We start from the raw sequence: 12,864 nt of genomic DNA on the forward strand, positions 1-12,864 counted from the left end.
GAATAAAAGTTATTCCCTTCTCCAATTTGAACCACAGCAAGAAGGCCTGGATCTGTCAGCTACTGCCTGACAATTCACTGCTATTAGGGGCCAACTGTGGTTAATTTAAGGAGTTCCAGGTAGAGCACTAATTAGTAAGGCCTAAGGCAGCCTGGGTAATTCTGCTGTAGAAAAACTCTACCACAGAAGGGTAGAGTTACATTCTTACATTAGGCAAGAGCTGTAGGAAGAGAGAATGGCAAATACAAAGCTCTAACTAAAGCTTTAGCAGATGGAAGTTAGAGAGCTCGGGAAGTTCAGGTTCCCCTTCATCCCCACTAATAAAATGTGCCATATGCATTTTACCTCCACTTGCTCTGAGCAATCATTTTGCAAGCCTGTCCCAGCCACTCAACCAGTGATGTGTGTTGGTACAGAGCTCTTCAATTTGTGTGATTAATTTAGGTCTTTACCTTCACAGGTGGCTCATGTTGGCGGGTAGCTAAATGTGGTGATCCCAGGCTTTGGGAGCTGCTGTTACTATTATTACTATTTATTTGTTTGTGGCATGGTAGTGGTGGAAGGCCCATTTATTATTATTTATTTATATTATTGTAGTGCTTGGGAACTCCAGGCATGGATGAAGAGACCCCATTGTGCTAGGCACTGGGTCAAGCTCAGACCCTAAAGATGGTCCTTGTCCTAAAGAACTTATACTCCAAGTTTAAGACAAAAGACAACAGACAGATGGGGGAGCATAAGGAAACAAGGGGACAGTATTGGTGAGCATGATAGGCAATGATCTCACCACATCAGCAGGGCCTCAGGAGGCTAGGCATCGTACATGCACCTATTCAAACAGAAGTCCCTGTACCTTACAGTCCATTCATATAACGAGGCAATAACAAGTGGATAAGACAAATGATGAGGGAAGACAGGTAAACAGCGAAATAATCCTGATTAGCTTATTAAATAGCTCAACCAGCCCACCCACTGCCTAGCGATTGGTTAATGATTTTTAGGCATCACTGCAGGGGTAAAATTCAAGGAGGATTTGAAACAGGGAAATGTCGTGGTCTTGTGGATTTTTATGAGGAACTCTTCCCAAGTATATTCCTGTTAGCGGCAGGGATAACCTTAAAATTGGAGCACAGTGCGGAGAAGAGAAAGGAATCCCTTGGAATATTTCCAAGGTAGTTCAGGGATCAAGTGCAAACTCCTCGTTGAATACTACCATGCAACCTTGGGCTGTGATCTCACAGGATGAGAGAAGACCCCAGTTGGGCTGTAGGAAAAGGCACTGGTGATCTTGTACATGGCACCATTCCCTTTAAATGAATACTGAACCTATCCCTCAGCATGGTGCTGTTTTGCTAGCAGGTGCTGTGGAGCTGCCAGGAGTGATGAGCTCTCAAACATCTGTTCCTGACAATCTGTTGGAACCAAATGGCACTTTGCACAAGTGTTGGCTCGTTAGCTTTGTCCTGCCCATACTTCAGTACAGCTGCCTACCTAACTTGCCTGGTAGTTACATATGGTTATTCTGGTCTTCAGGTCCTCTGTGAAGGATTGATGTTCCCTGGTACTCTGCTGCTGTATGTCAATTTAGAGGTAGCTCTGTAACAAACCCACTACAAGTCTTCATCACTGTGGGAACCCAGTCCCTTCAGCACTAAAAGAACAGACCTCTCCCATTTGGGCCAATGATGTATCTCCATTAGCTGGCAGAGGTATCCAGCTGTTTTCCTCTATCTAGATCAGCCACTAGAAGGATATATGACATGCACTTTACAAGCATGTTACAGCTGGACTTCTGTGGTGGGCGAAGTCATGCAAAGAAAAAAAATGGGGGGAGAGGAGGAAATCACAACTTTCTGAGAGTTGCAACAATGCTGTATAGTTTGCACAAACCATTAGTTCGGATTGTAAAGCACAGTGGATAAAAGGGGCTAAAAATGTGATGTATACAACCCGACTCAGAAGCAGCACCATGCATCACAAGATTACAACAGGCCGAAGAGTTGTAAACATTCAGCAAAACACAAAATCTATGGTGCTGATTTAAAAATGCAGGTTAAGTATGGAAATCAGATCTCTTTTGGGGAAAGAATTCTACCAAAGGCAAATTTGAAGAGTACAAACTGTCTATATAAATGTGCAAATGGAAGGTCTGAGGTGACAATACCTCAACTGGGTGGAAGCAGAAGCCAATTTATGAAAATACTGGTTAGCGAGGTACTATGGTCAGGAAGATCTTTAAAGTCAGTATACAGGGATTGAGCATAATTCTTTGGTTAATGTGTAACATTAAATAAATAACCAAGGGTAGTGAAAGCGTTCAAAGGGTAGTGAAAAACTAAGCAATCATATTGGGTTTGGATAACCTGTGATGTGGATCTTGGACCAGTGTCCATTCTTGGCCGTTCCTTTAATCTCCAGTTTCATGTGTCATCTAGATACAGAACTCCTCAGCCGCACCTTTCTTTGGAATGGTCACAGCTTGATAACCCTATCTGTATCCCAAAGAAAATCTTTTCCATCAGCAATGTCTAATGTGTCTATATTTTTTATTACTCACTTAGCATATAAAGGAATATTCCTTGCTGCTGAGCATAAGAGAGACATCCCCTAGGTGTTACCATACTTGGTGGAGATTTTCAATTCTTATATTACTTTTTATTTGAAAGCGCTTCATTACTTTCTTAAGTATAGGACTCTCTCTGCAGCTAGTGCTCTCAGCAGCTGCTAGGTTTACTAGTGCAATGTAATGGATGCTAAATTTACCATGAGCAAGATATTTCCAGTTTGAACCACCTTTGATTAACTGGCACAACAGTAATTTAAAATGTTCATGGCTGCCTTCCCTCTCAGTGTTTCACCAGCATTCGTGGGCATGGAATTTTATGTTCTGCAAAGCCCTTGGCGATGAAAAGAGAAAATACAGTGCAATTAAATACACCCCTGAAAGGACAAGAGGTCAGTGTAAAAGACTTATAATATCAGCTGCACAACGATTATAGCCCTCATCCAGGAAGATCTCAATTTTAGTTGTAACTAAGCCTTCTGTTTTGCTGTGTCTGTTACAGACCTCACGATTCACAGACTGCTCGGAAATTGGGTAAGTGTTTTTTTTACCCACACTTGAGAAACCACTTTTTAAATGTATGGTTGGAAAGTCTGGCTTGTACAGCAGACCACACAGTCATTCTCCCAGTGAAATTCAATGCCTTTGGTTTATTTTGTTTTACCTAAGACACCGCTGAAGCAAAAATGGTTTTGGAGGAGATAAATCTCTTTCCATCCATGTTTATGATTTTTAACAGTTTATTGACAATCCTTTCTGTGCCTCCTGAACTGACTCTGCTCCTCTGTTTCCTGCACTATTCTTCCCACAGAAAATAAGGCAAAGGCCCCTTTCAAAGAACAAGCGATTGGATATGCAATTTCATAGTCTTGCGACTCTGGGTGTCCTTACTGGCTGTATTCGATAAGTGATCCAGACAGCCAAGAATGATTTACTGCTAGTCTCAGTTTCCCCTTGCACTAGGATTACAGTCTGGGAGGCTTTTCAACAGCGTATTCCCAACCCCATTTTTAATCAGTCTTTCACCCAGATTGGCCAAGAAAAAAGTAGTAAAATCAGAAGGAACGCTGGCATCTGTTATGTGACTCGGAACAGAACAGAGTTTGTCTCCGTTCCATTTTCTGCAGCTCTAATTTTTTGGTGACCACACACAAATGGTTCTAATCAGCTTCCAAAAGGTTGTCAGTTTAAAATGTTTGCTCTTTGCATTCTTCTAAGAATTACTTGTAACTTCCAATGTCCCTTTTCCCCTTCACATCTGAAAGCAAAGAGGATGTTGAAAAAATGGACAATTTCTTTTCTTTTTTCCTCTTTTGTTTCCTGACCAATTTCAGTTTTCCATTAGCTGAACACTCCTATTGAGGGGTGTTATGCAATGTAAGTGCAGCGGATATGGAAACCTCTTTATTATGCTTGGAATGTCAATTTGGACATTTGTTTTAGTTGGACCATGCGAAACATGTTCAAGGCAAGCACAAGCCAGCAGTTTGCTTCTTTAATGATCCTCTGCTAATGGGGTTGGAGCTGTCAGTCAGTGATACATGCTTCTTGATCGCAGGTGAATTCAGGTGCTCATCAGTTTGGGGCCAATTGGAAGCTGACAATGCCCTTGTCAATCAAGCCCCCAAGAGACATGGATGAGATATATCTTTTGGTACTTAAGAGGCAGCATCCTTCAATCATAGTGCCATTGCATAAGACGCCATTAGAGGTCTTTTATTTTAAGATGACATCTAAAGTCTAAAATGGTAAGAAAAACATAAAGCTTCAAAGAAAGAAAGAAACTTGGTAGCCATTGTGACTTATCGCCGTGAGAGAGCAGATGTATTACTGAAGAAAAGAAGAGACTAAATGCCCAGCAATCAAATGCATGCCTCTTTTCCAACAATATTTTCTTTTTGCTATAGTATCTACAGTGAAATATATTCCTTTATAAAAACAAAAACAAGCGCTTGGCACAGGCCTGTCCAATCACACATTTTGCACAAGGCCAGGCCAAGATGGAAAAATATTAAGTGTATTTTTCCTGAAGTTTTCCATATTTTTTGCAGTGTGAAAACAAATGTGAGATGCTCAGATTTTTTTGGATACATTTCAGCAGCATGCCACAAGAATGCCATCTAGCCAAAGAAACTCTAAAGTGCCGTCTTTCTGTATTGTAAACCACAATACATTCATATTTCTGACATAAGAAAGAACACTACATAAGCAACTTCAGCTCTTAGGAAAACTCTTAGGAGCCTCCACGGAAAGGCTGCACGAACACCCCATGGCCTGTGGAGGAAGATTTGTTCTCCTTATCTCCCTGTATATCTAGGCTCTGCTCTTGCAAACACCTTTACACGGAACTACTCATGGGCCTGACCTACAGCCCATTGAAGTAAATGAAAAGCATTTCATTGACTTCAGTGAGCTTTGGATCAGGACCCATGGGTGAAATTCTGGCCTCAATGAAGTTCCTATTGACATCAGTAGGGCCAGGATTTCACCCCATGTGCATTAAGTTATTTACTTTTGTATTTGAAGAATCAGAGCCCTACACAAAGCACCCAACCTATGTGGATAAGCTCAGCATATGGTCAGGAGTTTGGCCTTAGAGTTAAACTGAAAACACGTCTTTCAAAGACCTTTCCCTTCTTTTTCATTACATAAGTGAGGCTAAAAAGAAGCAAAACTTCTTTGTCAAACTTGAGGAATAGTGTCAAGCTGAGAGTCGTAACCATGCTGTGTAGAAAAAATATGACTAATGCCTTCCCTGGCTGTACCAAATCCTTCTGAGGAGTGAAGACATGGTTGATTCTCAGGAGGACTTCTTGAGATCAGGGTCCAGAGTGCGAATAAAAGCCATTTAAAAAAAAATCAAGCCATGTTTGATGATATTAGGGGAAAATCCTGTTGGGCCAACTTGTTAGCCAAGCGTTCTGGATGGAAATGAATTTCAACCCTAGCGAAGGCCATTAGCACAGTATCTGAGCTCCTCACAAGGTTGATTGTATTTATCTTCACAACGCCCCTGTGAGGTAGGGAAGTGCTGTTTACCCCCATTTTACAGATGGGGAGGCAGGGTGCACAAACTTAGGGCTTGTCGCAAAGCCTAACTTATAGATGCTTAGAAAATCACAGGGAGACACTGTGATCCACAAAGCCTGAGTTAGATGCCCCATGAGAGATAGGCACCTTCAACTGCAGTTCACAAAAGCCAGCATGTTAGGTGGGGCACCTCCTACGCTAACCAATGGGAGATGCCAAAAAGAAGGGTGTCTGCTAAGGCCCACCCCTCTCATGGTGATTGGCACCTAAGCCCAGGCTTCAGGGAGGTATCTATCTCTGCTATCACAGCCGGGAGATAGGCACCTATGCTGCTTTTGAGGGGAGTGGAACCCCATCTCCCTCTCATAACTTTTAGCTCAGTGCTTGTCCTGGTTCAAATCTCCCCTCTGTCTCACGGAGAGAAGGAATTTGAATAGGAATCTGCCACCTCTTAGGTGTGTGCCCTAACTACTCGGCTATGGGATATTCTGATGAGGGGCTTCCTCAGTCTCTTTTGTTGACAATGTTCTACTGTGGCTAAATAAATATAAAGTCATGGAAGTGGGGGGGGAGGGTTCTGTAGAGTCATGCTTTCTCTTTGGCCCAAACGAGTCTTGAAGCTGTTCAAGTGTGGAGTGAGAGAAGGATTTAGGCACCTAAGCACTTTTCTGACTCCAGCCCGAAAAGATTAAGTGACTTGCCCAAGGTCAGGCAGGTCATTGCACAGCGGAGACTTGAACCCAGGTTTTCCAACCTCTGATTCTGGCCTCTGCTGCTCACGAACTGAACAATTTCTCAAGAAGTGGGGATTTTTCAGGGGAAAATTCATACAGGGAGGAAATATTTTAAATGGAAAGAATGAGGCCTGCCTGGGTGCAAAAGAGGTCTCTTACTTCAGATTTCTTTGGGAGAGCACGATTTTTGTAAAAGAATGGGTTTGCATATCTCATTGATTAATGTGTACCCTGCACCTACAGAAAGAGGAGGCCTTGGTGATCCAAAATGGTGATCCTTAATACTGGATCCTGATACCCCAGTGATTGAGCAAATAGATTAGATAGATCAAACTGCATGTGTTAATGTCCAAAGAAATCCAGTTACATTTTAAAAGCATCCAATAATGGGCTAATTATGTCATATTGGGTAGCTCATGCTCATCTCCAGAGCATACAAAGAAACATAAAAGGGCAATACTGGGTGGAACGTCATTGAAGTACTGATTATAATGATGTTCAACATCTCCCCAAGACACTGCATGTTATTGCTCGATAAATATTTTTTCAGCTGTTTTTGTGCAGAGGTGACAATGAGTGGCTGATAACACCACATAATAGTGGTAACTCTATGGGGTTTTATTGAGGGTTATCCCAGGAATACATCCTAGCACATGCTTCCTACAGAGAGGTGACAGCATGAGTTTCGAATCAACCACCTGAGTTTAGCCAAGTTCAGCAGAAATTATTCCTCCTCAATACACCAGCCAGTATAAATCAGTCTAGCGCCACTGAGACCAATCAAGCTGTGCTGATTAATGTCTACTGGAGATCTAGCCCTTAATGTGGGGATGAGCAAACAGTATATAGACTAATCCCATTGTGTCAGAGCTGCCCATGTACCATAGCTGTGTTTTCTGATGTCCTTAAGAGAAGAACCATACTTAAGAGACAATAGTTCCCAGAATGTGATCGTGTATGAGATGAGCAAGATAGCACATACTCCTTAAGTCGCAACAAGATTGTTGAACTTTTCCATACTGGGACCCCCTTTTCCCTACTGGACAGCCTATTCCCATCTCGCTGGGATCTAGCTTTGATTCCTCATCCCCCCTCATTTGGTAATAAGGCAAAGGAAGGCTGGTCATGACCCCCTGACACCGATTTGTGACCTGCTGTGATGTTTTGGGGATCATTCAGACCAGTAAGGGGTTCTGTCACCACTTGGGTGCTTTTATGCTGTGCAGCTTTGGTTCAAAGCCCTGACACCAGTAGCCTGCCAACAAGCCTAGTTTCTCCTTGCATGGTGTCTCCAACAGCCCTTCCAGTTCTCAGAGTCCCCAGCTCCATCCACCCCAAGTTCTTAATTACCGGACACTCAGACTTTCTCCTCTGCTTCATCACCCCCACCGCCCCCAAGGCATGAAACCAGCCCCCAGACACCAGCTGATTTTGGCACAACGGAGAGCTGCTTGGTGTAAGAACAAACAAGTTTATTTAATAGAAAAACCACAGACCCAAAGATAAAATAGCGAGGGAGAGCAAATATATGCCAAGTCACGCAGTAAATAAATATATAGATGCAACCCTCAGGCTTTACACTTCTATATTAGATAAAATCCCTGCTCTAATACAAGTTACCTATTTCCTTTGAAGAGTTTCCCTGCTTGGCCTCTGCCATAGCAGCATTTCACCGACAGCACCCGCCAAGCTACTGTCCCTCAGGGCAGGTCTACACTACAAACACTGCATCGGTGCAGCTGCGCTGCTGAAGCAGTTTCATGAAGATGCTCTAAGCCAGTGTTTCTCAAACTGGGGTTGCCGCTTGTGCAGGGAAAGCCCCTGGAGGGCCGGGCCGGTTTGTTTACCTGCCCTGTCTACAAGTCCGGCTGATCACGGCTCCCACTGGCTGCGGTTCGCTGCTCCAGGCCAATGAGAGCTGCTGGAAGTGACACGGGCCGAGGAACTTACTGGCCGCCACTTCTAGCAGCTCCCATTGGCCTGCAGTGGCGAACTACGGCCAGTGGGAACCGCGATCGCCGGACCTGCGGACGGGGCAGGTAAACAAATCGGCCCGGCCCGCCAGGGGCTTTCCCTACACAAGCGGCGACCCCAGTTTGAGAAATACTGCTCTAAGGCAATGGTAGAGAGTTCTCCCGTCAGCTTACTTACTTCTCCTCCATGAGAGGCGGTAGATATGGTGACAGGAGAAGCTCTCCCACCGACATAGTGCTGTCTACATGTCAGGGTTAAGGTCGGTATAACTACGTCGCTATGTGAGCACTGTGGTTAAACCAAAGTAAGTGTGTAGGGTTCACATGGCCTCAGTTTCTGGATCAAGACCTTAGTTTCAAGCCTCTTTTTAAAAACAGCTTTTTCCTTTTTTGTTTTTTCTCTCCTGCCATGGTGACTCATGGTTCGTCAGGGTAGAGAAATTCTAAGGGATGTTTCAGTGTCTTTCCATTAACTCTAATGGCCTATCTTTTGTCTATTCCTGGGTTGTATAAGGCTAGGTGCTTGGAGCTAGTCTCGTCTGCTTGTGGGGGCAGCCCCTCCCTACCTGACTGCCCATCACCCTGCTGGGAGGTGGAGGTGAAGCTACATCAAAGATTATCAGCACAATTTTCTATATACACAAATACTTAACTTCAGAACCATAGCCTATATACATATCTCATAATGATTATTAAGCTTATGATTACCAGCTTTCATAAAAGAGCTTACTCAACATATTTTGATACACTGTAACTTTGTACACCATCAGTTGGTTCAGTGGCCCATTCTTTGGGGTTCAGACCCCCTGTTCTCCCCTGGGGATGATTGGACCCTGAGAGACAACAAGGTTTGTAAGGTCTAGGTAAGTACCAGACACCCTATATCAGTACACAGCCCTGCACGTATGTATATGCACCATTTTAGGTCACATTTCCCTATTTCCTTGGGGAATATATAAATGATGAATGATAAAATTGGGCTTATGTTGTGAAATTTTGCATTAGTTCCTAACTTTGATATATCGGTGACTGGAGCAGAATTGTTAATTGCGGATAGCAGAAGCTAGAGAATCTAAAACAACTACCTACATGTAATGGAAAAATGGAACTTTGCCCAACAAAGCCAGTAAACATCTATGTTCCATTGGCATTGTTAAAAGCAATAGGGTAGCATTCCGTTTTTCTTTCTATCTTCCTTTTGGTAATATCTGGCATAAATGCTAGCTTTTCAGAGGCATGTAGCCTGAAAATATTATGCTCTGTTTTCATTATTTTAAGCAAATTTTCTTCTGCTATTTTTAAATAATGTGAATACCAGAGCCTGGGGAATGGCTAAAATTATGTTGCCTTTTTTTAGCGGACCAGAAAGTAACTAAAAGAACTTGAGGATATATTAGGATGTTACTGGTGCCAGCAGTTTGTATGTAGGTTTACAGAATCACAGAAATGTAGGGCTGGAAGGGATCTCAAGAGGTCATCTAGTTCAGCCCCCTGCACTGAGGTACAGTCATCTATACCTCGATCATCCTTGACAGGTGTTTGTCTACCTCATTCTTTAAAACCTCCAGTGACAAGGATTCCATAGCTTCCTTTGCTAACCTATTTAAGTACTTAACTATTCTTATAGTTAGGTAGTTTTCTCAAATATCTAACCTAAACTTCCTTTGTTGCAGATTAAGCCCATTACTTCTCGTCCGACCTTCAGAAGACATGGAGAAAAAAAATATCACTGTCCAGTGTATAACAGTCTTTAACATATTTGAAGACTATTGTCAGGTCCCCCCTCAATCTTCTTTTCTCCAGACTAAACATGCCCAGTTTTTTAATCTTTCCTCAGAGGTCAGGTTTTCTAAACCGCTTGTCACACTCATTGCTCTCCTCTGGACTCTCTCCAATTTCTCCACATCTTTCTTAAAGTGTGGTGCCCCAAACTGGACAGTACTCCAGCTGAGATCTCACCGTGCCAAATGGAGCGGAACAATGACTGTCCAACTCTTCCATATGACACCCCTGTTAATACACCCCAGAACATCAGCCTTTTTTGCAATTACATCATATTGTTGGTGCATATACAATTTGTGAGCCACTATAACCCCCAGATCCTTTTCAGTAGCACTACCACCTGGCCAGTTATTCCCTACTTTGTAGTTATGCATTTGTATTTTTCTTCCTGAGTGTAGTACTTTGCACTTGTCTTTATTGTTTGCCCTCTGTTTTTATGGGCGCATAATACTGTAATAACATGTAGCATTTACCCAGTGTTTTACATGTTCACAGTGGTGTGAAATTAATGTGTGTTGTGGGTGAATATTATTCCCCATTTTACAGATTGGGAAACTGTGGCAGAGACAAGGCTCATTATTTGTTGTTTCAGTACATAATATATTTAACAGTGAAAGCTAAGATAAGGGGAAGAAATAAGAGTGAAGGAGAAAAAAATTCCAGTATGCTGAAGTTCCCGGTGAGTGAATGCAATTGCTAAAGAGAAAAGACTTAATATTCTGGAACCTTTTAGTGCTGGCTAGAAAATAGGTATGCATAAATGCTGCATAAAACCAGCATTAAGTGTTTGCACTCTGTACCATTTATTCCTCCTGGGAAGAGGAGTAATATGTGCTGGATGAAGGTACACACGTCTGTGTCGGGGCACAGACACACGGACTGCTAAACGTCTGCAGTCTGGAATACGTCTCCATTCCAGAGGACCCGCAGAGCAGCTTCTCTGTTGCTTTTAGGGGAACCCTTGTTGGGCGTAGGGAACTTTTCCCTGCACTCTTTCTGGCTGTGTCTTTGACCCATTAGTGCAACTTGCAGCCAAAATTCAGGCAAAAATCTGTAACAAAAATGACTGTCTCCTCCATTCTTTTGCCTATGTTCAAAAATTCCCATGACACTCACAAAAGGAATCTGTTTCAAAAGCCTTACAAGGATGACAAAAGACTTGTGTCTATTTATTGTACTTATAGGGACCCCGTCTTACCCTAGTATCTGACCAGCTCACAACTAGGGTGACCAGATCACCAAAGACAAATATCGGGACGCGGGGGGGGGGGGGGGGTGACGTGGGGGGGGCGTGGCGGGGGGGGGGGGGGGCAAAAAAAATAAAAAAAAAAACCTTCCTCCGCAAGCGCTGGAGGGAGGCCCGGGAGACTCAGGGGAAGCGCGGGGCCGGGGTAGTGAGAGTCCGGCCTGGTCCCTTGCAGGCAGGACTCAGTTGGGTGGTAGGGCGAGGAGGGGGGCGGCCCGCGGGGCCAGGCGGTGGCTGTTCTCACCCCCGGCCAGCGGGACTCGGGAGCAGCCGCTGCTGCAGCTCCCACTGCCGCGGGGGAGGAAGCGGCCATGGCGCTCGGCGGCTGCGGCTCTGGCGCCCCCGAACCCCCCGAGCCGGGGCCTGCTGCGGGGACCCAGCAGCGCGCACGCTGCGCCCAGCCCCTGGCCAGGCGCGTCTGGGCTGCTGCCCAGCTGGTGCTATCGCGCGGTGGCCCCGGAGTGGGGGCAGCAGGCCCCAGCCCCCCCGTCCCGCAGGGGAACGAACGGGGCTGGGCTGCCGATGCCTCCGCCCCGGGGCCGCCGCGGGATAGCACCAGCTGGGCAGCCCAGACGTGCCTAGCCAGGGGCTGGGCCCAGCGTACGCGCTGCTGCAGGCCCCGGCTCGGGGGGTTCGGGGGCGCCAGAGCCGCCGAGCGCCATGGCCGCTTCCTCCCCCGTCGCCTGGCCCCGCGGGTCGCCCCCCTCCTCTCCCAACCACCCAACTGAGTCCTGCCTGCACTGGGCCAGGCCGGACTGTTACTCACCCCGGCCCCGCGCTTCCCCTGCGTCTCCCGGGCCTCCCTCCAGCGCTTGTGGAGGGAGGGGGAATGGTGAGCCCGGGGAAGAGGCGGGGATTCGGGGAGGGAGCCAATCGGGGGAGGAGGGGGCGGAGTCGGGGCGGGGGGGGGGCGCGAGCACTTCCGGGCTCGAGGCTCGGGGCATTTCCTTGTTTGTCCAGTTGTCCCGACCGCACGTCGGTCGGGACACGGGACAAACAAGGAAATATCGGGACGGTCCCGATAAAATCGGGACGTCTGGTCACCCTACTCACAACATTTAATGTATTTATCCTCAGAACTGCCCTGTGAGGTAGGGCAGAACTATTATTCCCCTTGTATAGTTGGGGAACTGAGGCATGGAGAGACTAAATGACCAGCCCAAGATCACCCAAGTCTGTGACAGAGCAGGGAACTGAACTCAGGTTTCTGAGTCCTAAGCTGAGTCTCTATTTGTGATCAAGTGGGCCCAAAGCACCGAACCAACCTTCCTTCAGCCCCATGCTACAAGCAGGCGTTAGCAGGACTTAGGTGCCATTGAAAAAATCCTGGGGACCCCGCCATTGTTTCTGAGCTATACCTACTTCCAGGAGCTGCATTACCTGCATCCCAGGTTTCTCAACTTCCTTTGGAGACCCTAATGGCATCAATGTTCACCTTATAAACACAACAGTATCACGGTAGCCTGCCTCTTGATATACATTATAAGCATTGTTATAGACTTTACCCAGACCAAATTCCATCTTCCCTGTCTTTCA

General features: G+C 45.5%; 1 long non-coding RNA gene across 1 annotated transcript; it reads left to right on the forward strand.

The window, feature by feature from the left end:
• Positions 1-879: 879 nt before the first annotated feature.
• LOC122173903 (uncharacterized) lies at positions 880-11,334 on the forward strand. Its single transcript, XR_006174914.2, has 3 exons — positions 880-2,955; positions 3,066-3,097; positions 9,974-11,334. It is a non-coding gene; the product is annotated as an uncharacterized LOC122173903 (long non-coding RNA).
• The last annotated feature ends 1,530 nt before the right edge of the window (positions 11,335-12,864 follow it).

Source organism: Chrysemys picta, chromosome 14 (genome assembly GCF_011386835.1).
Source record: "Chrysemys picta bellii isolate R12L10 chromosome 14, ASM1138683v2, whole genome shotgun sequence".
Taxonomy (NCBI): domain Eukaryota; kingdom Metazoa; phylum Chordata; order Testudines; family Emydidae; genus Chrysemys; species Chrysemys picta.